This window comes from Melospiza melodia, chromosome 11 (genome assembly GCF_035770615.1).
Source record: "Melospiza melodia melodia isolate bMelMel2 chromosome 11, bMelMel2.pri, whole genome shotgun sequence".
NCBI classification, from domain to species: Eukaryota; Metazoa; Chordata; class Aves; order Passeriformes; family Passerellidae; genus Melospiza; species Melospiza melodia.
Genome location: NC_086204.1, coordinates 10202643 through 10228382, shown reverse-complemented (window position 1 = coordinate 10228382; position 25740 = coordinate 10202643). Strand labels below are relative to the sequence as shown.

Genomic DNA, 25740 nt, shown 5'->3' with positions numbered 1-25740 from the left:
TACCCATTTTTTCCCCAGCCTTCCTCCTTAGGCAAAATTAACATTTTAACATTCTGGAGAACCTTTAAATTGCTGCTGTCCAAGGGCCACAATAAGATGTGGGAATTGCACCCGGTCTGGGGGAAGAAGGGGGCTGGTTGTGCAGACCCCCACACCTTCCCTTTCTCACAGAGGCAAGCCAAGCCCATTAGAACTGACAGGGCATGCAGAGCACAGGAGAGAGGGCTAATTGAGTTTAAAAGCTGTGTAGCTGCAGTCTCATTTAGGAAATGCCTCCAGGCCTGCTCAAGAGTTTAGTAATAAACCTAGACCACAAAGCAAACTGAATGTTCAACTCTACATGCCCAGAAGGGAGAGAAGATCCTTTTCTCCACACTCCTAAGTTCATGTTTTTAGCCCCTCCAATCTTTCTCCCACAAAGTAGGATTCTAGGAATCATCACCATTTTTCTTATCCTGAAGGCAGAACTGCATACTGTTAACAGTTTCTATAACCTTGATTACAAATTCCTATTACAATAAAACATCAGTATCATCACATGAAATCAAGAATCTGTCTTGCTAAATTTTGCTAAAAAAGTAATTTTCAGCCTAAGCCAATTTGGAAAATAGAAATGGTCACAGAGAGTTTCAGAATACAAATAATTCCCATTTGATCTTTTCTACAACAAGTGGCAACTATAATTGGTACATGAGAAGATTTCTGCCCTAACCAATTGATCACCAAGGCATTTAAACATTCTGTAGAGATGATTTAAAATGGGATAACTCACAACCTGAATACTCACAGTATTTAATGGAGCTATTAAGTGTGAAAGGAACCCAGGACCAGCCTCCAACCCAGTCATGAATACATTCAAGAAATTTGAACAGATGCACATTTGACCATAGTAGGACATATTCTGAAATAATACCAAAAATATGGGAACAACCACAACTAAAGGTGATCTCACATGCTTTGTTTTTACTGACTCCAAGCTTTATTAAGCTTTTAGTCTCCTATAAAAACAGCTCCATGAAACAGCAGGAGAAACACCGAAGCTGAATATCCAGAAACTCTTACATAGATAAAAACTGTAATCGTGACTGGAGCAAGCAGTTGCATGATAAAATTGGAGGGTCTAGAGCCCAAGTCCATCCAGGAGAAACTGAGGGAACTGGGATTATGAAGTCTGGAGGCCCAGGGGAGAATTTATCACTCTCTATAAGTACCTTACAGGAGGCTGAAGCAGAGCATATCTGAGTATCAAGTGTCCTTTTTTCCCAAGTAACGAGTGATAGGATAAGAGAAAATGGCCTCAAGTTGCACCAGGGGTCATTTAGATTTGATATTAGGAAAAAATTCTCCACCAAAAAGCCTGTCAAGCATTGGAGAAGGGTTCCCAGAGAAGTGATGAAGTCACCATCCCTAGAGGTACTGAAAAGACATGCACACATGGTGCTCTGGGACAAGATTTAAGTAGTAGACCTGGCAGTGTTAGGTTTGCTGTTGGACACAATGATCTCACATGCCTTTTCCAATGTGAATTATTAAATGAATGACAGGTTCAAATCACTGGCTGTGTTACCATGTACACTGCTTTAGATAATGGCTAATTCCTTCCTTACATGACACTTAAAATGTCATAATGATATTCTTACATCCAAGTGGTTCTTGCAATCACCTGGGCCATATGAATGCATTTAAAGACTGAAATCCATAACAGAATTTCCTTCCTAATGTATACACACATTCCTACAGCCACAGTGAAATTATTTCTACAGATACAGCATTATCAGAGAGCCAAATTGTATCCTTGCTGTCCAACAATTACAGCACTGCTCCATAGAGCAAAACAGGAACATCTGGAATTCTGTTCTTGTGAGGGCAGCTGGGACTGCATTGCTACATCAGGAAATGAACTGTGCTCAGGTTATAAAATATACTTGGGGCTGATCACAGAAAACTAACAACATCCTGGTACTGAAGAAATTACTTGTGTGCAAGGTATAAGGGAAAATTTGTCAAAGTGCATAGTGTATTTTTCTGACACGGAGAAATTGTGCAGATTTACTCTATATTTAAATCGCAATCCAGAAATTATTTCCTAGGTAGGAAAACAGTGTGATAATTAAGACTGATTTTACCAAACCTATCACTAAGGAGAGTTATTTCACTAACTCATACTCTTATCTAACTAAAAACAAGTTTGGGTAAATGCTATCTATTACTTCTCTAAAATTCTGCTTTGGTTTCATGTTGCTCTTCAGAGTTTGTGGCAACAAGTGCAAGACAAATTATTAGCTTCACTTCAGACAAAACTGAAAAGTACTGATTGCAGTAGCCAGGAATAGTGGCCTACATAAAATGTTTCTTTATTAATATTATTGAATGCAGTGGTTTGAAGTGGCTTGGGTTTTGGTTAAGGGAAAAACCAAGTAGGCTGAACCAGCACTAACCCACTACACTGAGAAAGAAATAAACAAAGACAATTGCTTTCTGTTAGCCAATTGTACCATTTTGCATTTTATTGACTGTTCTGATCAAGATTCCTTCCAAGATCAAAACATTCATAAGATTCCATCTTTGTACATATTAACATCGCTATTTTGGAAGAACCTGAGTTGTTCTATGAATGCACAGGTTTAGTAGAAAGCCATTTTGATGATCACAGACTTGAAAGACGCTGTTTCTATACACTTGAGACACACTAGATAAAGAAAATGCCCAATAAATTACTTCTGCTAAGATGCAAAGTTGCTAAATTAATACAAAATTAATAAGAATAAATTATTCTTCTTCAATTCTATTTACTTTCAGTATTAAGCAGATCCATGTTTACTCCATATGCTTTGAATATTATGTATTATTTGTTTTTAAGTGCGAAAAGAAAGGCATACCTAACTACCGACATTCAAATTTGAGAATTTGAGACTTGTACTATAAAGAGAAACCACTTTGCTGAAACTCCATACCTATGCCTTTAACAACTTTTAATATTTTGTTATAGTTCATGGAGTATAAATTGGCATTAAGTTTTGTTAACACTGCATGAATATTTTGAAGGAGTTCATCCACTTAGCCAAAATTAGGAACAGCTAAGTATTTACATGGTATAGTACCAGACCTACACAGTGAACCAGTTTAAAGGGGGGGGGAAAGCCTAAGTGAGATTTACAAAGGCATTTGATCAGGATAAAGAAATAATGCAACTATTGTAACAGTCTCCTGTTAGAAGTGGTGGAGGGAGCACTTTAAACGAGTTTTACTTACATAGCATTTCTTCTCCTCCTTTGAAATATGCTCTGAAAAAAGCTTCACAATTAACATATTGTATACATTTTTTAAGGTTTTCAGAGATCAGGAACTGTTTCTGGAAAGACTCTCTCCAATTTGGCAAATAATTAGAGCAAACATTACACCAAGGTGCATTAAATCTGTGAGGGCACAAACATGTGCTTACACACAGTTAAATTGAATAAGAAAAACTAAGTCAGATACAATTTTAAATGGGGTCGTGAAAGAAAAAGGAAAAAAGGGAGCAAGGGAAAGGACAAGAAGTTTAAGCGGTAGAAAACATTACAACAGCCAAGTGGAAACAAATGAGATATTATAGCTGGGGTTCAGTCACAGGACTATGTGTAACTCTGTTACAGCTGAGCACCAAGAGATTCTGGTGAAACTAGTGCTGTGTGTGACTCTAGGAAAAGGATAAAGAAGCATATTCAAAAGACAACGAGCACAAAGAAAACACAGTCATGACTATTGACAATAGTGAATTCTGTACCGAATGTGTGAACTGGACATGAGTGAGGCAAAATAGAACCAGCCCCCCTTGGCCTGGGATTTTTGCAGTGACACAAGCCAAGCAATCTAAACAGAAAATGTCTGTGCTAGGAGAAGAAGACATAAAGCACCACAAAAACAAACTGCTTTCCTCATGGAAGAATGGTAACTTTGGACACACTTGGCATTACAAGTTCAAAGGGTTATTTCATCTGCATTTTAAGTACAGACCCAGAGATTTTACAGTATTCCTGTCTCCACACTATTGTTTTGTGTGCCATTAATGGCATTTAAATTATAGACCTGCTGCAGCCATGTAGTCAAAACACCACATCGCCCGATGAGACACTGTATTATAATGTCAGTGTGTCTGTGTTTTAGCTGTGCTTTCATATACTCTACTTCTCTTCAATCACCCTTTTTCTCTGCCAAAGGATAGATACAAGAGACAAGTCTATCTTTAGCTCCACAAAAATTTCTTACTCAGGCAGCTGCAACACTTCATTCATCACATATCCACGTCTCCTGTTTACAGCAATGAAATTTTTAGACGTACAAACAGTACAGAGGCAGATAAAGTCATTGAGAACTTAAAATGAAAATACAGAATATGGCTAGGGAGTCAAAAATAATATGCTTCAAATTAATTTCTAAAATATAACAGGTGGGATTTCTCATTTCCTTTGGGTTATTTTGAGTATTAGGTATTTTTTGTATTTACTTCCAGTGAAGTATTTCATATTTACTGAAATACTGTTTCCCAGAACCATGATATTGTATGTATTGACCTTTACATACAGTTATTCACAATGACAAATATTAATTAAATAACAACTTATTCTTTGACAGAACCTTAAAAGAAAATATATTGACATTACTGAATAATTTCATGACTAAATCAGAAACACTTCTTTTTCTAAATTATACTAATAAAAAGCTAAACTGGTCATAGCAAATTACTGAAGAGCTGGGTACTAAATTCAGAATTTTAGCCAGCATTTAAAACTTTTTTCAATCTCAAAAGCTTCAAGCAAGCTATTTCAAGGTCAAGAAACTCCTGAGGGGTGTGTGGGGAGACATCTGCTCCCATAAGCTGGTCTGCTGCTTGTAGCCCTCAAATGGACAATCTTCATTTGAGATTTCATTTGAGATGAAATATTTATATATGGAACAAGATTCCATTATTTCCTACTTTCTGCATGTGTAATTCATCATTTCAAGCACTCAGATTCTCAAAGTATTCACATTAAGAAAAAATTGCACAATCTTAAGTTAGTCAGCTAATTTTATTCTGTATTGGCCCATTTTTAATGCCATATGCAAACCAGCATTGATTTTTACTTATTAAAGGCATAGTCTCAATTCAGAAAAGCTAAATATTAGGAATTCATGAAAACTTTTGCGCGTGTTCTAAACTTGCCAAGAACATCTAGGGCAACTGAATACATTTAACAATTCAACTAAACTTTTACAATTGCTTCTTCTGAGCAAAGGAAGACAAAGCAGCCTACAATTTTCTTACAAAATTTTGAAATTAGCTCACTTTTTTCTAAATCAGAAAACTTTTAATATCTTAGCAATATAGCTTCTTTATTTCTTTGTTTTCCCCCTCAATGTGATGTGATTTATCTCCTCCTACACTCCATTTTCAATATCATCCCAAGTTACAATGATTTGGCATTGGACAGAGGACTATGGAAGCATAACAAAATTCCACCCAGCTTTTCACTCATCCTTTCTCACAGTCAAACCACAGCAAAAGGCCACCCCACTGTAGGCATTGGAGAAATTCACGCATACATAGGAAGATCGCAAATGTTTGGGTTTTTTTTCATGTGTCAATAATCAAAAGGATACATTTGCTATTCCTGACCTTCAGAACAGAGAGCTCAGTATCATTCAGATACCGAGACACTGGACATAAGTGAGGTTGAAAGGGACCTCAGTCCCTCACCTAGCCCAGTGTGCTACTCAAACCCAAGCAAAACCCGGCCTTACCCTGTGCTGGGTGACTTGTCCAAATCTGAAGTATCATCAAGATGGAAGATAGCAGCCTCTCCTCACATGTCAGTAATAATACAAGGCAAAATTTTATATACTTATGTGATAAAAAATGTACATAGGACCTTATATTAGCCAATGACTGAATTGGAAGAACTGCACATTTTAGCTGTAACATTTAACTATTCTCTGTGACATGTGTTCTCCTTTGTGAAAAGAAACAGATGTGGTATGTCAGATACTACCCATGGTAACTACTGCTAAATGCACTCAATTTACACTAGACCATTAGATAATTGTGTGTTAGGTGACTTTGCACGATCACCAAATCTTGATATGGATGATCCTTTGCAGATACTCTCAGTTTTTGAATCTGACCATATTTTCATCAATGCCCCACTAATATTTAATTTCTTTTCAAATAATGTCATTCACAACTACCTCAAAAGCTCTTAAGGAGTTGAGGGAGCCAGCCTAGACTAGATTCATTCCAAGTACTGACGGTTTGTTCTGACAATTCACACAGAAAGTCCTCCTTGCACATCCTTTCCTAAACTCAGCACCGAAATTTCCATTTAACTTCACTAGGAGGACAGTGAAGGAACATCAGGCCCTTTTCAAAACCTGCTTTGAAGACATACTGTTTAGCCCAGAGATAGCCCTGGAACAACTCACTGTTTGTAAGCTCTTGAATATGACAATCCCCCCAAAAGAATCTATTAAGAGATACGCAGTTTGAATTCTCAAAAACAGGAGATCTTCTGCATAGAGTTTGCCTCCTTTAGTTGATTCAGTAAACTTGATCTCTGACCTTTAAATAAGGGTTAAATACTATATATTCTCTTCACACATCTTTTCAAAAGATGTGGTATTGCCTGGCAAGCATTTCATTCTTACTCAAAATCAGCTGGCTGTAACCTGTGTTTCAGGTATAGAATGAAAGAACTTGGGAAAATTAGAATACCTTTTACTCTACCCTGTGCTCCAAACTGGGATATCAGGCCCATTTTTAAACTTAGTGATATGTGCTATTGATGAGGCAACAGGAAATTCACTGACAAGAGGAAGTGGACTCCATTTGAACAAAAACCAAATTGAAAATGATCAGTATCCTCTGCATTTCCTCTTACAAGTCACAAGTCCCACATTAGACTATGGATTTCCAAGCGTTTCAGGGATATTAATGATTGCATGCATTCCATTTTACACCTTGTTGTAATTTTTTTATATCTTTTTCCTTTTAAATGGAAGGAAAACACCATTTTCTTACACAATTCAGGATGTATCCCAAAAAAATGGGTGTATTACATTCCCAAAGCATGTGTTCTTCAATACTTGTATAGAAAAACACAAAATTAAATGTTTAGCAGATATTATTGGTGGAGTGCTGATACAAATAAGCCTTTACAAAAAGCAATACAAAAATATTTTTCTTTTCCTCTCAACTACATAGAAAGTTTTTGCTCTGTGAAGTCCAGCAAACAAAAATATTTGACACAGTAAAAATCCTTTTCCACTCATGACCATCAGAAAAATCTATTATATTGTGTCTCAAAGACCCTCTTTTATTCAGACCAGTTAACACTCAGTCATGTTCTTGGTAACCAAATTTTCAATTTCCTGATAAAATATTTCTGTGTATTCATGAGTTAGAAATTTTTCAGCCATTTCCCTGGTTCCTCCAGATAAACTCTTTCAAGCACATCTTCTAATTCCAACTTGCATACCATGACAGCCTGACTGTCTGGAATGCTTAATTTCTACAGACCAAAATCCAGCTGCACACGTTTAATCATTTCCTTGCAGAGTCAAGAAGCAACCACCTATGTTCAGGGACATGTGATGGGACTGATGGGGACACAGGGAGGTAGAAACTATTCCTCCTGTCCCCACTTTTCACTGCTCACCGTCACTCAGATCCACAGGGTTGTAGAGAAACTTGCAGCAGGCCTACCACATCTATGATTTTAAAATACTGTTATAGATTTAATGATATTAAAAGCAAATAAATTTAAGTAAATTTGAGTAAAATTTAAGATACTACAGTAGAAAGAGTTTGCATATCAGTTCAATAATTAATTACTTTTTTAATCAGATGATTAGATAGCTTCTGGAGGGAACATGAATTAGCAGAATTCTGTTTTGCTGTTCATCCAGACACCTCTTTTTAAGCTGCAGGTTTGGACAAACATTTTCAATCAAATATCTGGCACATGAAACATGATCAGTTTTCATTATTAAGAGTCTATGTTTGAGTTGAAGAAATATGGAGAGAACACTGAAGAGCAAAGAAACCTAAACCAACTCCAAAAGCAAAAACATTTCCGAACTCACAGAAAAATCTATACTTGCATTCTGGTCCTGAGAAAATACCTAATATAGGAAAAGCTTTCTGATCATAATTTTCCCAAATTATGAAAATTTCCTGCTAAGAAAAGCAGGAAAATTTGTAAATGCAATATGATGAAAATGCCAAACCTAAACAGAATCACAAGTGAACATCCATGAAAATTTCAACAAGAAATTATATAAATAGTGCACTGAATTATCTTCAGTTTATAATTACCAGCTAGTCATAAGCCACAGACACAACCCCTTGCAATGCAATTGCCCAGCTGCCACAGTTCACAACAGAGAGTGCTCCCAAGGCTATTATTTCCCTTTTTCCAGTGTATTTCTGCAACATATTTTTGAGTTTTATCTTTAGAGTCCAGCTGGAATCACGCTTCTGTTGGCAGCCAGTTTTCCCCTACAAACTCCCTCCCCCATGAAGGGAAAATGCAGAATGGTGGTGCAGTGGGAGGAGAAGCAGGAAGGTAAAGGGGGAAAACACATTCAGAAGCAGTAGTTCTTCCAGACCTGTGTATTAGGCAGCATCTTTTTAGTCATAATAACTCTTCAAATGCACCTCAGCATAAGCTATTACACACCACACCTCTCACAAGAATAGGCATGTTTGCCATGTTTCTGTGCTCTCATTTTACATAAGCAACCTTTGTTCTCCTTGTCTCAAAGTAACGAATGCAAAATCAAATGAAAGTCAGCAAGATTCATACTATAGCATTTGTTCAAGTAGTCTTTCCAACTATGCCCAAAAGGCATCTAGAGAAGAGTAACTAAATTAATTTCAATTACGTGATCTTCTGAACTATAAACAAAAATCAGCATAAAGTTTCAGTAATAAAGCAGTCAAACATGAGTAAGGAAGCTCAAAACTCAGTTCACTTCTTTCAAAGTCAATTTAAAAGGAAAATACCTTAGGAAATCCCCACCTGAAAAGCAAAGTACTCCTTTAATTAGGCCAACTCAAGTTGACATACACAGAATAGAAGAAAATTGCACTTTTTAAGGTTCAGCTTTGCAGATAGGAAAGGCTAAAACTCTCTTACAATAAAGGTAAATTATAGCATCCAAAATAAAGGTTATCAAAGGAGAAAAACTGCCTTAAATGTCATAGGTTGCTCCCACTAGTAATTCTCCACATTAATAATCTTTAAACAAGAAATTTATCTCGGAGCTGTTTTCCAACATTTTATCTCCAAAAAAAAAAAACTTGTAAGATGCAACAAGCCTTCTGGTTTTGTCTGTCTTGTTGACAGATTAATAAACCCTACAGTTTGCTACATATAAATATTATTTTTGTTTATATTCTCAGGTTTAACTTTCAGTGTAAGATTTAGCAAAAAGTTAATTTGCATTCTAAAAATCCTTTTCAGACCCTCAAATTCACGTGCTAACATTTTCAGCTATCAAAGTCATATGCATAAATACTGGGCTCATGCCTTTATATTTCCAGAATTAGCAGTTGAAGCTAAGCTTTTTGATAATGGAAACAGATTTTGGGGTTCTGGTTTACCTGCTAAACCTCTTCCTGGAAAACTGTGGAGCTGGAGAAAACACATCCTGCATGCAAATTTCTCAGTTGTGCAGTGTCACACCTCACCCAGGAGCTGTCATTTCAGCAGAAGGAGCAATATCAGCTTAGACCTAGGAGGAAAGCACAACACCCAGCAAAGAATACGTTAGCTTCCTAGTTAAGGACAAGAGGAGTCAACCCACAGTCATTGCAGCCATTTCCTAATTAGAAGAGTCCTGGAAATAGAGCAACCAAAGTTCTGAACTCAAAGATCAGCTAAACACTGCAGTTGTCTGCTAAGCATCCATACCCAAAATATCCACAGAGATTTATATCTAGGCAATACGTAGAGCTGCCTAAAAAACTGCACACAGAAAAATACTCTCAGAAGCCAGCAGGTTGAAGGTAATCCTCCTAAACTATTTGGGGGACTAATGAGAGCCAGAGACCTAGAACTGCAGCCTTTAAACTTTTGCTGGCCTTATAACAATATGGCCAGAAATTCTCTCCTGGAATTTGGCCCTGAAAACACTTCTCTGCCAATTGACAAAGGAGCAGGCACTTTTACTGCCTCCCTCTGAAGAAATCACATACCCACCCAGGGCACAGACCTTGGATTCCAAACCTAAACACACCCCCAGCTACAACAAGATATTGTGACTGAGGGGTGCTCCCAAATGTTTCCTCAAGAAGCGAAGAGCAATTCAAACACTGATTTGGCAATAGAGAATACACCTGGTAATGGAGACACCATTTTCCCTCATGTTTAGGATTGCTCTGATGCCTGCTGAGAGGAGCAGAAAGCAGAGGGGAAGGGAGCTGCAGGGCACCTCTGCAGAGGGGGGCTCAGCTCCAGCCTGGCCCACCCAACAGAGAAGTTGTCTGGCAGATATCTTTGTGCCCAGTGGCTTTGGGCTCCTCCAAGGTGAGACAAGCCCTGAATGGGCTGTTTTAAGCATTCAGATTTTTTATTTTGGTACTGCGTGCCAATTAAGCACCTAACCCAGCTGTAGAGCACATTTAACAGAAATACAGCAGCTTGATCAGTCTTACAGTAGGCTAATTTTGTTGTGATTGTTTTAAATGCCTGCTAAAAACTATCTGCATAATTTAAGTGAGATTGAAAAATTAATTCTATTTCTTCTTATACAAAAAAATGGCTCTTAGCATTTTTAGAAAGGTCCCTGGATTCTATAAAAACTGGAAATGCCATGAAGATACATTCGCAATTATGAACAAATTTGTTTGCACATTTGCCATCAGCATTACTTTTTCCGAGATAATTTTAATATTACACCATTTTAATTTTCAGCATGGCAACTGTGCACATGCATCATCTGGGTGGTGAATGCTGGGGTAGATGAACTGCTTTATGGGAACTCTGCTGGGTGGTTTTCTGTGCATGTGCAAGGCAGTGTGATATCTGCCTTACTTAGACTTGACTGCAAGCAAACCAGTTCTTTAAAACAGAGGAATTTCTAAAATCACAGAGCTAAAGGTCTGGCAAGTGAAGAACTAAATGACAAATACCACATCAGCTGAACATAACAGCATTCCATGTAACAGAAGATACCCACACTTTAAGACCGGAGACCAGTTTAACTCCTTAACCATGCAGGATGGCAAAACATTTGTTACATAACAGCAACTTCACATGGCATTTTTACATCCTGCCATCTTTTCACAGGAGAACAGTAGATTAGACTTTACCGACTTTGAGAGACGGGGAGTGGAGCCAGCAGCAATATTTAGCAGTGACTGATTTCTGGCACCATCTAGCTTCTCTGCAACAGGAATCTGGCAGCCTGGTAGGTGCTTTTCAAAGACACTGATTGAATAATTGATACTAGTGCTATACAAATGCTCAAGACAGCACAAGAAAGAATAAGAAGTAAAGTAGTTTTGGGGCTTAAGACCTACTCTTTTTTTTTTTCTTCAAATAAGGATTGTGAGGCAAAAATCCTGGGCAGAATACCAAAGCCAAGAGAATGCAGACTCTGTTCATCATTCAGCTTCTGACTATGCAACTCTGCCAAATATCTATAATATATATAAAAGTATTAGACAAAAAGAAGCCATAATGCAAGCAAGACTATTAATTGTTCATTTTCATGAGATATGGTATAATCTGAAAAGATCAGATTGGTTTTGACCAGTGGAACTATTCCTAATTCCACTCAGGAACTGCAAAATTCCAATGATTATTTCTAACTATAAGACAGTGGATTTATATTCATTCACTGCACTTAAGGGGTTTTGAACACTGAAAACTTCAATCGCCCACTACCAGCTCTGTATGGAGAACTGCTGACCATTTGAGAGAAGCAGACGTGTTTTGTGCTGAACGTCACCATTCATTAACTGATGAGATATACAGCTTTTACAGCTTGTGCTCTGTAAAATTTTGCAGAAAAACATTTACTTGTCAGCATGGGGACATGTTTACAGACTCACACTTTGGTAAACTAGAAAGGAAGACAAATAAGGTTGGTTTATATCCTCGGTAGAGGAGGAAATGCAGAGAAAAAGGAGGAAAAAGAAAAAAAAAAAAAACTTTCTGGACTATATCAGACCAGCAAGCACAGTCTCTCCAATTCCCACAGTGTAACTTTCTTTCCATTTGCCTGAAATCACCTGCAATGTGCTTTAGGAGCTAATCCCTACACATTTGGTTTACTTGGCATAGGCCCAATAAAAGCAAGGATTCTTAAATGCATTACAAGCCCAACCCACTTTCTCACTTCGTCTTTTCAACTGCATGTGACCACAGCTACTGAAAATAGAAAATTAGCTCCATTTACACACAAGTAATACATAGGAGCCTCCTAGATGGAAAAAATGGAACACAGTTACATGCTTTTTCCTATAATCCACTTAAAGTAATATTTCTCTCCCTCAGGGTTGTAATGTATTCAAGGCAGTTTCTCAGTAAAGAGGTCGAGGGCTATTCTGCTGTCGATTCATTCATGATCAGCTCTGATTTTGTGATGTCATTGAATAACTGAAGTGTAAATGCAGGACAGGCATAGCTGTCTATGTGTTTTAATGTATTTCAAAGGTTTTTTTATTTAAAGAAGAGTCTTATGCTCTCTTCTCCCTAGATATGCTGGGTTTTTAGATTCCACATTTTCCAATACTTTTGGTTATACAAGACTAAGAAGGGCCATATATTTTTCATGAGATGGGGACATGGGATGACTGAAGATTAAAAAGTATTTGGCATGAATAAGAGCATCCAAGTGAAAAGGAATTGTAAGATTTAGATCTAAGAACTCAAATGCACCCAATGAGAACCACAGGCAGAAGTCTGAACCAAAATTTAAAACTACGCTCAAAGTCAGCACCCATTATTTGAAGACATTTTATACTCATTGAACAGTAACAGATCAAAATGAAAGAGCAAGCAAAGCAAAATGAGATAATGAGAGCAAAGCAGAGAACATGCTCAGAGAGGGGAAAGGGAAATTGAGACATCTGTCATTAACATCTGACTTGGATGTCTCTTAATGGGCTTATATTGAGTTCTATGCTACTCAACTGTGATTACTACAAAGGAGGAGTTTTTATATCTCAGAATATTCTGGATGGGAAGGGACTGGCCAGGATCAGCAAGTCCCACCTGAGTGAACAAAACCCATAGGGGATTGAACCCACAGCTTTGGTGTTTGCACCACACTCTCACCATGTGTAGAACTGAAGTATCTTAGGCTATTGCACACTGTTCACCTGAGAGACAAGCTGCAAGGCATTGAACAGATTTCTGTGATATTCCTACACTCAGATTTCAATCTTCAGTGATGCACAAAAGAAAAGCACTGGGATTATCAGAAGCAATTCCCCTGAGCGTCAGGGAAGGAGAATTTTTAAATCCCTTGGTCTTCTTGAAATTGTCTGCATGCCATTTCAGAGTAATGTATTGTTTTAAAAAGCCTGGTAAGGAATTCTCTAGAAAGCAAAAAGTTAGATTTCCTGATATGCACATATGCAAACCTCTGACTCCTGCATTCTCATATACCAAAAAGTTGCAAATTTAGTCAAAAAAAAAAAAAAAAACCAAACAAAAAAAACCCCCACCACACAAAAAACCCCAAAGCAAAACAAAAACCATAGCCACCAGAATGTACTACATTTATGTAAATATTTACAGAAGACACATTATGCAGGTAATCCAATACAATCATAAAGAGCTGAACGAGGTTCTAATCCTGACAATAAAATACCCAAAATAGCTGCTTCAAGATGGAAAAGAATGCAAAGAACAGAGAAGACAGTTAAAGTGCTAAAAGCATTATAGGAACCTTTATATTTTATATTCAGGTGGAGTTTGTCATGAGCAGCCCCCTCCCTTTTGGCACTGAATAATTCCCAGCATTTTCATATCACATCTCAGATACACATATCAAAGACAACTTTCTAATCTTGTAAGTGTGTTTAGAGAAAAGGAAGGAGAGCAAAAAATACCAATAAATTCCCCCTTTCACCCTTGCCCTCACCTTACTGGCCAATATTTCTTGTTTTTATCAAATATCTGAAGAATTCTCCTCCTAGACAGAGGAGAAGACCAAAAGAAGGTAACTGATTTGTAAGTGCATCCTATTATGTTTTTATTTGATAAACTAAGATCAATTTTATATATATATTTCTCCAATAACAGGAAAAATTGCAGTTCTAGACAAAAAAGTGTCTAAGACTTGCTACTTATATTGGCTTAAATGAATTTTACATTAGAGAGGAAACTAGATCTCAGAAATCATTTGTCTTCAAATTCCTCCCAGTTTTTACCACAGAAGTAGGGTGAATCACTAAGTATTTGAGCTATTTGTTCTCCTTCATCACCTGATTGTGTTTGACATTAGATTAGTAGTGCTGTGAACACCATGTGACAATAATACTGACAGGAACCTTTACGTGCCAAGAAAAAAATTTTTAAATCTACATTTCTCAATATGAAAATTAAGTTTCAGAAACATGAGACTGGTTGTACCTTTCTTTACCCATATTCTATTCTTCCTTCCATCCTATTCACTAATTTATTTCTTCCTCAGTCTTGTACTCCATCTCCCAAGCCTTCAGTGACAGCTTTTAGAACCTTAAACCAGTGTCAATCAATAGGTTCAGGTCAGCTGCCAGATCCATGGGATCAGAAAGATCAGAACACATTTATCCAAAGTCCAAGTGCAGTTCCTTATTCAGACAGCTATGCTGCCTGCTAGTTATTGGGTGGAATTGAAAACAAAAGTTATATTAAAAGACAGCAGGATCATTATTTCTCCTTTCTGCCCCACCTCCTGAAGTGCCTGAGGTCATTTTCCACAACAAAAATGAAAGCCCTTCTTGAAAGTGTTTTTGTGCTAAACAGCAGTGGTTAATTTCTTGCAACTAATTAGTTATTCAAGTGAAAGTATAATGATCCTCCAACATGATTGAAAGTGCTTCAACTGAGTTTCCTGCTAACAGCATACTTCTAGAAAAGATGCAATAAATCAGCAGGGTTATGGAAATCTTTAAACAAAAGCAAGTCTATGACAGGAACCCATTAAAGATACAGCCATGTAATATTTATGCACCTAGCTGCCTCGTGCTTTTAACCCAGCACTCTCAGCTACAGCTTTTTAGCACCTGGGTCGTATTCAGTAAGAATGAAATTCACCCTATCTGCTAAGAGCCAGCACAATGTCTCTGCTTTAGGTGTTCAGAGTATAGGGCTTAAGGGATGGAACTTCCCTCCAAATGGAATTTCATCCAGATATTTCTAAATAAAAATACAAATAGAACACCTTTGAACAGCACAGAAAATGTAATCTGTGAGCCTCAAGCTCCCTGATTACCTTCAGCAAGAAGAGGCAGGCACTGACACAAGAATGGTTTATAAATCCAGAAACAAAATGCAGAAACAAAACTTCTCAGAATAGCCAGTACCACCTATGATTGTGCAGATAATGATTTGTGATTAGGAGTGGTTACCACAATGGTGATAGGGAATCTCTTGAGACTTTTACAGAAAGTCCTGACTGTGTAAAATGCCATCCACTTACTCCTGAACCTACTAATTCATTTCAGAATTTTTATTTAAATGTGTTGGGTACTGCAGAAAAGCAAGACCCTGCGGCTGAAAAACCCATTTTGATAATGTTTGAGGTTTCTGGGTGCTACAATTGTACTGATCTGTTTAGATCTCCAAAACAAAGAGATATTTCCCTTTCTTTTTTCACATTTAAATGTCTGCAGGTATGCTTGCATGTATTTTTAAGCTACACAAGTGCACATGAAGCAAAGAGAATTGTTTAATTTATTAACTTATTTGGCTGTACATGCTTTTCCTCAACCCATTCACTCATTTACTTCATTGCCAGTCTCCCAGTCAGTCTTCCCACAGTTTTAAAAGACTGAATTTGGATTCACAAACCAATTTGAGTTGAGGACTCAAATACAATTTCCTGGCCTCCCTTTCCTTGCCGTAGCAAAAGTCTGCAAAAAAGGGAAACCTTGCTGCTGTGAGGTTGGGACTCTGGGAGGTGGGAATTGAAGGACAGAGAAAAGGAAACCAGACATCACTCCCCCTTTCCCACTAAAATCAACTTTGTCTTCACGATAGGTTTTTGGGCCAATGACCACTTTCAACTCACACCTTCTGTTGGAAAAACAAATTAGGAGTTCAGCTTTATTTTGTCAATAGAAAGTTTAAAGTGGTCACTGGAGCAAAAAGCTTTTCAAAGGGTAGCTGAGCTCAACAAGGACAAGGAGGAGGATGTTGAGAAAGCCACAAAAACACAGGCAGATTACAAACCATTAAAGGCTAGGCCATTTTCAATAATAAAGATAAGGCCTTAGAACAGTTCTGGTAATTTGTATCTATTTATTTCTTTAGAAGAATATGTATTACTTTAAAAAGCCTCTGTCAGAGCAGTAAAAAGTATTTTGTGTTTGTGTGTGTCAGTCTTGATAAAAAAATCCACCAGAAAACAGTAAACTAACCAGGCATTTGCTCCCTGAATACATGGGATTATGCTTCACATTTGTGCCGTAAATCATTGGATCCTGTACAAGCAATTGTACTGCAATGGGTTTTGCTATGCTAAATATTTAAACTGTGTGCCCAGTCCTTCAAAGTCTGAGCTTATTCTGTGTTCAGAGCTTTTTCGAGTTGAGTCAATAGCATATTTGTTTTGAATGGCTGCTCCTAGATAACAGTAACAAAAATCCAAAACTTGTTTACATCATTTAACATGCCTAAGAGCTTAGCCTGAGACATTAAAAAAGCCACACAACAAGCAAGCAGAAAAATGCAATCCTTTAGAATAGTCTCTACTGGTGAAAAGAAGTTACACCATCAAAAAGCAAAAAGAATGTTTTGCCAACTCTGGACCAAGAATTGCTTTGTTTTTAAACTGGAGCAATGACTGGCATAAAAAGACTTCAAGGAATTTCCTCTTCTCCCTGAAGATAGTCATGAGCCTTTCTACTGCCCCAGAGTTTGTGTTGTAGTGATTGCAAGGAGAGGTGCCTCTTATGGGTCCTAAGCAGGAGCCCTTGTTTATCAGAGTGTGCAAAATGTGGAAAAGAGTCAAAACAAAGCAAATCAGGCAATTCCATCAATCCTGGGAAAACTGTTCCCATCTGAGCAGTACCTTCAGCTCTAACATCAGCTGTGTGGCAAATACCCTGGCCTATTTAAACTTGAATTGCTACCTTAAGAACAAGGCTTCACCAACATGTACACACCAACACTCATGGGGTGTTCTACACATTCTCAAATTGCATTTGTGCTCTAAATTCTGCAAGTAAGGTGATGTTTTTAGGAACAAAGATGAAGCATAATTTCTCATCTGTTTCAAATTACACATGAAGATTACAGAGGCTGTTAGTAAGAAATAGATTAGCATACAGAATTTTCACAAAGGAAAACAAAATGCAGAAATGCCAAAATACAATTACAGCAAAGGAAATAATGCAACCAGGCAATGATTTACCATCCACACATTTTTAGAATAACAGTTCTAATTGTTAGAATCCAGTGCAGAGTAGTAGACACAGTATTTGAAAAAACAAGCCTTTCATATCTCTACACTACCTCGAGAGCTCCTGATACCTAATCTGGAAGCAGACAAAACTCAAAAAGGTGCCTCTTTTCCAATGAAGACGTGACTTCCCCTCCAAGGGCCTGGGGCACTGTGCCTCAAATGCTAATAGCTTGAGTTGTGTGCAATAGCCCTATATTGTTTATATAGCACTTCACATGTTCAAAGCACTATGAGATATCAGCCATCACTACACTTTTATGAGGCTGTAAGTATTACCCACTAAACATCAGGGTTCAAATGACTTGCTCTTGATCAAAAGAAACTTTGTGCAGCAGGACTATAATTATTTGAATTTGGTAATTCTCGCAGACCATTCCTATGGCAACACAGAATGAAGAGGGGGATGGGATATTAAAGCCAATTGCTATTGCACTCTGCGCTGGCAGCGAGATGGACACATGGAGGATCTCTTGGGCAAACCTACACTCACAGCACCTTTTATAGAAAATTATTCAAAAAATCAGGAGCAAAAGTTAAACAAAAGGTTTTGAGAGCCCACAAGCATGTTTTTCTATATGTATCTGTTTAACACATCCACTGTGAAGAACATAAAAGACAACATATAAATGGTACTGAAGAACTCCAGAAATCCTTAAAGGGGGTTCTGAATTAATTCTGAAGCAGTTTGGGAGGTTTTATACCAAGATTAGTAGGTAACTTAAAAGCAAGTCCATTTTCTGCTGAAAAAGAACTACAGTCTCCTGTCCTATGGCTGACTACAGTAGGACTCAACTTTTAAAAATATAGAATGTTTTTGCTCTCCATTTTTACACATATGTTCTTCCTATGAAAATTCAACTATGCTGACATTTATATCGCTAGTCTCAAAGTATCAAGTCTCTGCTCCTGAAAAAGAACACAAACACAAAGGAGATGCTGAAAAACAACCAATGTACCCACAGTATATATGACAACCAAATAAAGGCGTGACATAAATGCTAGACAGGATAGTTGCTGAAGATTCTTCTCTTTACAACTGAAATCACTTGATCCAAAAATCCAAACACTGAGACTGAAGACAGAATAAGAAAACTCTTATCCTCTGCCTTTCCATCCTGTGCCCATCCTATCCTACAATATTGTCTTTCCCACCTCTTACATTTTGCCTCATGCACAGCCCTGGTTTCCACACACACCATATGTTTTCAGAGCACAGCTTCACAGTTATTGGCCTTAGAACCTTGCCTGCAGGGTCACGTGGGAAATAGATCATACTACTAAGACAACAATATAGACCACTACACACAGTCCAGATTCATCAAATGAGAAAAGGGTGCCTGCTTAAAGCTATCACAGGAAGGGGGAGGGAAAGAAATTCTCTTCAAAGGCAGCAATGAGTGCAGAGAGAATTACTAACAGAACCTTTTGTGTTTTAGCCAGGTTGATCATGTTGCTGTGAATATTTACCCACTATCTTACAACTTTCACTTGGCATTTTTCAGGTACAGGCTACACAGAACTCTATGCCAGACTATGCTTGCAATTTCTACTGCTTTGATTAATATTGCCTGAAAAGTTAAATTACTGAAATATTTGCTAAAATATTAAAGTATAACATCACTAGGTGAGCATTACTTCATGGCTATTAATGTAAGAACCAGTTACCATACTCCATCTACTGATCTAAAGAACAGATGTTTGCCTATGATTTATGGACATTGAAATATGTGCATATCTTCCATAAATGGTAATGTGTTCCAGTAACCAAGAGTAGAGAATTGTGATCCATAAGATTGGGAAGTTGCAGGCAGTATTAGAATTTATTTACCAATTTCTTGGCTTTAAATAAAAAGGAAATCTCATAGAGCCAGGGCCTGAATCCTGTATGCTGGAAAAGTGCTTACAATGTCAAACAGGACTAACAACATGCAGTAATAAATTGCAGTTGGGCTCAAACGGGCAGACACAAAAGTCTGTTTAGAACATGAGTGCAACTATGATTTGTTAAGTAAGAGTAACAATTTATATTGATTGAGATGTAATAAATCTAAGTAGTAAGCAAAAAGCCAATATTACTGTGTGTGCTTTCACATTAAATATGGGCTTGGAAGTTTCTTTAGTATCAAGATTTAACAAAATACCAATCAGGTAGAACTCTAATGGGCAAAGTATAGTTTTGAACTCTGCAATTAAATTATTTCTGGAAGCGCAATCAAATATCTGATTGAACTAATATCACTGCTGCTTCTCACATTTGTTCTGTTCCTAAATTAGCTTGGCTAATCAGTATCCCACCTCATAGCATGTGTTTTAAACGTAATATTAGCTGATGGGTTTCATTTCAAGAGCAAAGTCAATTTTTGGACAGCAAACTTACTCAAAAACTTCATCAAAGCCTACAAACACACAAAGCAGCATGTGTGGAGATGTCACAGTTTCTAGGCCATCAGAACACTGATAAGACAGTGAACTTCAGATCACTCTGCGATGGCTGTGCATGTCAAACAAGTTTGATTTTGTTTAAAAACCAGTTTTGTGGACAATATTTCACCTGAAAGTGTTTTCTGTTTTTCCACCCTCTTATTCTATGAGCAAGAACCAGGAATGTACAAAAAGCAGCCTTGTAGAATGCAGAATTTAAACATGGCAATCACAACTCTTTGCTCCTGTCTCAGGCTGGCATGCACTAGCGCTTCAAGATGTTACACAGCTGCTCCTCTTCCCCAGAGATGGCTGTACTCCAGTAAATGGTGAAATACTCCCTCAAACTTTTTTTTCCACCAGACGTTAACAGAGATGTTTCCATAGGTCTAAGGCAACATGAAAACATGGTGATTGTGCGTTTGGATTTCTTGTAAAACATTCGCCTTAGATATAGTGCATTAGGAGCTGATGCTGCACTCCAGCACACTGCAGAAACAACTGCAGTTAGTGTCTGTAGGACACAGTCAGAGTCTTAGGTTACAGTGATTGTTATTTGCTTCTGTTCTTGCAGATTTTTAGATCGCAGAAGAAACAAATACTTTTCATTTTGTCCTGTTGATAGCTGCACAGATTCTTCACCTTTCAGCATACAACTCAAAGTCATCTAAGAACAAATTGAATTTCTAATAACTACAGTCAACTGGATTTAATTCCTTTCAGTGGAAGCACAGCAGTGTCAATACTTACTGGGATTTAGTATTACTGCTGATTTATTGAAAGTAAAATGTCAATACAACATGAAAGTTTGTCATTTTAGAAAGGTTTAATAAAAATGATGAACACAACACAAAAAATTTATATTATAAGAACCAATAACTGATCATTCTAATTCACTTTTTTCCAGATGAGCATCCAGGTGTCAGCTGGTGTAAACCCAGATGCCACTGACGTCAATGGAGCTGTGTCAGTTTACTCTAGCTGAGAATCTGATCCCAAATGTGCCTCTGCCATTTTTACACATTGCCCCTGGAATTCACTTTTGCAAGACAATTAAAAAAAACACGTCCACACACTGCATTTCTTCCTGTCCCCAAGTGTTTAACTGGAAGTCTGTTGACAGACAGTGGGAGAGGGCAAGTGGGAGGCGGAAGTAGCCAACAACTGCATCCATGAGATAACTTTGCAGTATCAGTATGAACACTGTTCCGTTGTCTTCCTTTTATACAAACGAATATTTGGCTGCAGAAAGTTTTAACTCCACCTTCCACTAACAAACAATTCCATGTCAGCGAAAGAAAAATGATGCTGTAAACCACGTGAAGTATCTACCTCATAAATTTGCTAACACAGTATTTTAAGCAGTACACATAGATTGTTTTAATGCACAATTAGAAAAAGCACCAAAAGCTACAAGAGCCTCAAGGCTGAGTTCTGTGTATTCACCTAAGCAATCTCCCTGCTGTACCAGCAGTAAAGGTGGTAACAGTTCTAAGGCAGCTGTTCGAAGTGGCCTGCAAGCCAGACTGTGATCTGGTTGACATCTTCCATATCTCATCTCATCTGTGTGGGTGAGAGAGGAGGAAGAAAGGAAAAGGTGGGGCAATAAGCAGGGCAGAGTAGTACTTGACAGCTTTTCTAAACAGGGAGAGGGAGCTTTTGCCTCTATTTTGCATAAGGCAGTTGTTAACATGAGTATATTGTATAACAGCTTCCCAGCATTAACCACTACAATGAAGTTGGAGTGTTGGTCTTTTGATTCAACATAGCAAGGTCAAAATGGAAAAGGTAATTAATTAGAACTGAAGATGCAGCTCACATAGTATTGAAATAATTGTCTATTTGTGCAAGCACAACAACCATATCTTCAATTTAGGTCAGGCCATCAAGAGGAGGAAAAGGACAGAAGACTGAAGATGAGATGCTCTACTTCACACAGTTGCCCTCTGGAAGGACTTGCAAAGGCAGTCACTTAAATTAAGTGCAGGTCATCAGACAAGATATCTAATCTATTCCTAAGACAGGTGGCCCTAGCAGTCCAAATCCCCATGGCCTTTGCAGCGACACGATGAACTACTTCCTCATGTACCTCTGTCAATTCACGTTAGGTTGCAGTTTTTTTCAAGCGATATTTCATGTACATCATGACCCTATTGCTCAAAGCAAGGAAAGTGCTTTGGTTTATTTATGACCTACTAACCTTAAATAAAAAAAAATACATCCAATCTGAATGTTCACATAAGCCTGCAGATCTGAAATAAAATTTAAAATAAAGCTGGCATTTGTAACAGCTAGCTAAGCCCAATAAGGGATTTAAAAAAAATGAAAGCCAGATGAAGGAAGATGAAAGCATATTTACCCTGCATAACCTGCACACATCAGGAATCAGGGCTGGAATCCAGAAATACCTTTTTTACTTAGAAGTTTCAGCCCATTTCACAGGCTAGGTGACCAAGGAAATACTGAGGATCCATTATGGGGGGTGGGGAGGCATTAATAACAACCTGCGAAAGTAATTCCTTCCAAGATGCAATCCACCCAGCCACAAGCTCTACACAGCTCCTCTCCTTCCCCTGCACCCCATCCCAATTGCCAGATATCAACCAGGCAAGCCCCCAACTGAAATGTGAAGTGACAGATGGAAGCAGGGAATAAGGGCATAGGAATGAGTACTGAAAGAAATGGAGAACAGAAAACAAGCTTATAATAGGGGAGATGTTAAATATGAGCAACCCTTAATCATAAAGTTTATTCATTTGGCTAGAACAAAGTTGAACAGATGCATGTAAGACTGAGTTGGAGAGCCTTATTCTCTCATCACTCATGCCAGTGTGCAGAGGTCTTCTCCTAACATCCATGGAATTAAACCTTGGAAATTTCAGTACAAATAAACGGAGAACTAAAAATAATCACAGCTAAAGTATTGGCAGCAAATATCCTCTGCTGCTGTATTGGGAAAGGAAGGTGGGCTGCCACATTTAATTAAAATGTATTTGATTTAGCTATATTCATAATCAAAGTGGCCTTCATAAACAAAACACATCTAGGCCACCATAACAATTTATTCTGCTCTGGTCTAGTTCTCCAGTAGGCTATATTAATGACTTGTTCTTTTAGCTGTATTCGATGGAAAACACAGTTGAGTCAAATAATGCAATAAATACCTCTACACGCAGAGCAATTCATTGAAAGAAACGGTTAGGACCAAGTCCTTGTCATAGTCTTGGTTTGCAAAATAGGCTGGGGCAGCACACTGATCAACTCCAGTTCTTACGTGTGGGTTCCCTTAACACAAGTACAGACAAAACCCAAACATTTATAAAGCCTTATAAATAACAATGGATGGGAGACACAGAGAGTAGAGAGCATCTTTGTCCAAAGGATAAGGTAAACAAACAAACAGCAATTCATGTAAGTCAATGAATCAGTCACGGAATTTCAGCACAGTTAAGAGTAGACCTAGCCCTAGCAGAAAAGAACTCTGACAAGCTGAGCTTCAAGAACACCTGCATAAGAACTCTGCTCACAAATGAAAATAAGGTAAAATTTCTAGATTACCATGTTTTGTCTTCTTATACAGCTTCTAAAATTCTTCTGCAACACAAAACCCACAACCTTAATTTTTAAGTATTATTTATTTTTAGTAATAATTACGACAATTGAGTTGGAAAGCTCAGAAGATTAGGAAAAAGTGCTGTGTTACTGTGGAAATTTTTAAGAATAAGGACTTCACTGTGTGATGATCAGCTGGATGTGCACAACATGCTGAAACAAAAAAAAATTACAATAAATATAGGTCAAGCCTTGACAGTTGCCTTTTTTCCTCCTGAAAACTATCACAACAGGTTCTGCATGTGTGAAAATTTGTAAGGAAAAAAAGGCCTTCTGTCTCTGAGATATTTTTTGAAAAATTAAGCCTTCTCTAAAGAAAATTTATTTTTATCAATCCTAAACAAGTTTTTATCCAATTGAACCATGGCAATAGAAGAAATTTTTCTCAATTGAGAAATCTCTAATTGGCAACACTAATTTTTAAAACTCTTATCCAGCTCTGTTCATTTATGGGATCTCATGTTTTTTCTGTGAAGTTCAGTCTTGTGAAATAACAGACAACATTAATCCACTCGTGCCTGGATCTCTAACCTTTATTTTTAAAGCCTGAGTAAGAGAAACATATTTTCTTTTCATAGAAAGAAGTCTGGGAAACTGCCAGCTCCTTGCAGAAAGACTGAAACATGATCAGCAGAGAAGGGTGTTGGTGTCGGTAAGAGAAAAATGATTCAAGTTGCATCATCTGTATAATTAAAATCACTGCGTGAATTTTGATTTCCCCCCCCTACTTTCAGAGATTTGAGGATGCAGTCAAGTCAATGGAGTTCTGTTGTAGTGGTTGCTTCAGTGAACATTCAACGCTGTCGGTGAGTTTGGAATTAAAGTGAAAACCATCGACCGTTGATTGTACCCTCCAGCTAACCATCCTCCTCCTTACTTCATGCTTTCAGGCCTTAACACCGAAGATAGCAACCTAACCATCTTATGATGTTTCTCCCTCACCCTGCCAAGCTTTACAAAAAGGTCACAATCAACATTCATTGCTGTCGGTGGGTTTAACTATGTGGACAAGCTCACTGAACAATGAATGCAACTGTGGCCCCACATTGTACAGTTGCTGTTAAGAGGAGCAGCAGCTCTGAAGGCAATAGTGAGAAGCAAACACTTCTTATGAGCTACAGTTCTCTGGTCAGAAAAATAGTTGGGGGTATCGACTTTTTGCTTGCTTGGTTTTGAGTGTTTAGCTTAGCTGACTAGGAAAAAAAACTTGCTGCCTTTTTCTGGAGTATTGTTCTCACAGGGTTCAGTACCATGAAAATGTGAAAATTCTTATTTAGTATGTATGCAGAAAAAATGACAGGATAGGAAACTCTGTATATCCACTCCTAAGGATTCTGACATAAGAGGAAAGAATATTTAATTGCCATTTAACTAGGCAATGTTGAAGAGTTCAAAAGTTTAGTCTATACTTATGACAATACAACTGGGAACAAATGGGATTTAACAGTTATGGATAAAAATTTTACATCAAAAAATATGAATTAATTTTACATTAAACTGATTTAAAAAAATACTATTGCATTTGCTATTTTTAGGGATCTGAAAGACGACAAAGAAATGTAGATCTAGAAATAATAATGGAAAAGTGGTTAAATTTTAAAGTTACTGTAAACAGCGTACCTATGTCATGCTCTGAGTTTTGCAATAAGAAAATAAAGTGTAAATAAGCTCACAACTGTGTCCTTCTTTCTTTGCAACCTTTTTTAACCTGGTCAGACACACAAAAGAACCAGTCTATATTTCTCACTTCACACAATCATCCAAGGTAAGTTCTACCTTTAGACTCAAATACTCTGCAGCAGAAATTGCTTACAAAATCAGGAAAACTCGCAGCATATCATCATATCACTCATATCATTCTTCTCATTATGGGAATGTTTATAAAGAGTACTTTAGTGGGACTATTTACAAAGTTTACTCAGCACATTAGTCACACAAGTACTCTTGTGTACTAAGCTTGCTTGGTCTATCCATGCTTCTCTGTGTAGGAACTGAACAGAAAAGTGTCAAAGCTATCATGGAACAATACATCTATAGCCACTTCTTGAACTGTTATCTGTCTAA

At 37.6% G+C, this 25740-nt stretch overlaps 1 long non-coding RNA gene across 4 annotated transcripts in view; it reads left to right on the top strand.

Moving 5' to 3' along the window:
* LOC134422990 (uncharacterized) overlaps positions 1–25351 on the top strand; it is a 61337-nt gene extending 35986 nt beyond the window's left edge. Inside the window, exons 4-10 of one of the 4 annotated variants that reach the window (XR_010028968.1) lie at positions 10393–10547; positions 11310–11430; positions 20972–21852; positions 21941–23604; positions 24255–24328; positions 24411–24482; positions 24567–25351. This is a non-coding gene — a long non-coding RNA (uncharacterized LOC134422990). Of the gene's footprint in view, positions 1–10392; positions 10548–11309; positions 11431–20971; positions 23605–24254; positions 24329–24410; positions 24483–24566 lie in introns of all 4 variants that reach the window. The other 3 variants (XR_010028966.1, XR_010028967.1, XR_010028969.1) reach the window with 3 other exon arrangements.
* Positions 25352–25740: the final 389 nt, after the last annotated feature.